This window comes from Oryctolagus cuniculus, chromosome 8 (assembly GCF_051225735.1).
Source record: "Oryctolagus cuniculus isolate XC-2025 breed Fujian yellow rabbit chromosome 8, ASM5122573v1, whole genome shotgun sequence".
Taxonomy (NCBI): domain Eukaryota; kingdom Metazoa; phylum Chordata; class Mammalia; order Lagomorpha; family Leporidae; genus Oryctolagus; species Oryctolagus cuniculus.
Genome location: NC_142874.1, coordinates 79,017,924 through 79,020,116, shown reverse-complemented (window position 1 = coordinate 79,020,116; position 2,193 = coordinate 79,017,924). Strand labels below are relative to the sequence as shown.

The following is a 2,193-nucleotide window of genomic DNA, read 5'->3' as shown; positions in this document are numbered from 1 at the left end:
TACCAGTTCATGGTTCCAGGGACTTTTGCTCTAGGTATGGAGTTCTCAGGTGCTGAGTATCCTAGCTGAATCTGCCTATCAAATATTGGAGTGATGAGATTTAAGTTCCCTGGTAGTTCAAAGGAAAGACAATGGTTCTGTTTATTAATCTTTTTCTTGTTATAAGTCTGGGAGGAATGACTTATTATTTGTTTAAATACTAGAGCTGAAACTAGAGATACTACTAATTTCCTTTTTAAGAGAAATTCACAATGACATGATTTAAAATAATATATAACTGAAATAGAAACAGTACATTTAATTTTCTCACAGTATCTACCTGACACTTTATTTAAGACTTATTTTTAAAGAAAGAAATGTATTTATGTATGTATTTAAAAAGCAGAGTGACAGATTTTTCCCAACATCTGGTGCACTCTTTAAACACCCACAGCAGCCAGTGTTGGCTCAGGCAGAAGCCAGGATCCAGGAGCCCCATCAAGACTTCCAGATGAGAGACAAGAAACTAAGTAATCAGGAAGGCCATCACATGCTGCATCCCAGCAATATTATTAATAACAAGAACCTCGATCAGAAACAAGAAGTAGCTTGGACTAGAACCAGGAACTCTGATCTGGTATGTGAGGGTCCCAAATAGTGCCGAAACACCTACTCCTATTTTAAAGCTCATAATTGGTGCTCACTTAAACAGAACATATATTAAAATTGGAATGATATACCAGGCTGGTGCTGTGGTGCAGTGGGTTAACACCCTGGCCTAGAGCGCCAGAATCCCATATGGGTGCCGATTCGAGACCCAGCTGCTTCACTTCCTGCCCAGCTCTCTGATATGGCCCAGGAAAGCAGTAGAAGATGGGCCATGTCCTTGGACCCCTACACCAATGTGGGAGACCTGGAAGAAGCTCCTGGCTCCTGGATTTGGATCAGTGCAGCTCTGGCTGTTGTGGCCATTTGGGTAGTGAACCATGGGATCTCTCTCTCTCTCTCTCTCTCTGTCTCTCATCTCTCTGTGTAACTCTGACTTTCAAATAAAATAAATAAATCTTCACAAAAAATTGGAATGATATAGAGAAGATTTGCATGGACCCTGCCCAAGGAAGACACACACATTCATGAATATTCTGATATTTTTATTCCTTAACAAAAGTCAAAAGCATTTATTATCAATGACTTTTCAAGTATGTATGTCATTTGGTCTCTGATCCATTATTTTTGTGTGTCATAAATGCTAGTGAATAAGTTCCAGGTAATATATTAATGCTATGTATCAATGAAAGGGGGTAATATCAATTTTTAGCATTTAATAACATTTATTATTAATGTAATGTGTTATATATGTTTCTTCTTTCTTTTTTAAATTTTTATTAAATAATTATAAATTTTCAAAGTACAGCTTTGGATTACAGTGGCTTTTTCCCTCCATAACCTCCCTCCCACCCACAACCATCCCATCTCCCACTCCCTCTCCCATCCCATTCACATCAAGATTTGTTTTCAATTATCTTTATATACAGAAGATCAATTTGGTATATACTAAGTAAATATCTCAGAAGTTTGCACCCACACAGAAACACAAAGTATAAAGTACTGTTTGAGTACTAGTTATAGCATTAATTCACATAATACAACACATTAAGGACAGAGATCCTACATGGGGAGTAAGTGCACAGTGACTCCTGCTGTTGATTTAACAATTGACACTATTGGTTATGGCATCAGTAATCACCCTAGGCTCTTGTCATGAGTTGCCAAGGCTATGGAAGCCTCTTGAGTTCGCCAGCTCCGATCTTATTTAGACAAGGTCATAGTCAAAGTGGAAGATCCCTCTTCCCTTCAGAGAAATGTAACTCCTTTGATGGCCTGTTCTTTCCACTGGGATCTCACTCACGGAGATCTTTCATTTAGGTCATTTTTTTTTCCACATTGTCTTGGCTTTCCATGCCTGAAATACTTCATGGGCTTTTTAGACAGATCCAAATGCTTTAAGGGCTGATTCTGAGGCCAGAGTGCTGTTTAGGACATCTGCCATTCTATGAGTCTGCTGTATATACCGCTTCCCATGTTGGATCATTCTCTCCCTTTTAATTATATCAGTTAGTATTAACAGTCACTAGTCTTGGTTATGTGATCCCTTTGACTCTTAATCCTATCATTATGATGAATTATGAACTGAAACTGATCACTCTGACTAGT

At 38.3% G+C, this 2,193-nt stretch overlaps 1 pseudogene; it reads left to right on the top strand.

Moving 5' to 3' along the window:
* The first annotated feature begins 1,019 nt into the window (after positions 1 to 1,019).
* Positions 1,020 to 1,132, top strand: LOC127483395 (U6 spliceosomal RNA; annotated as a pseudogene).
* The last annotated feature ends 1,061 nt before the right edge of the window (positions 1,133 to 2,193 follow it).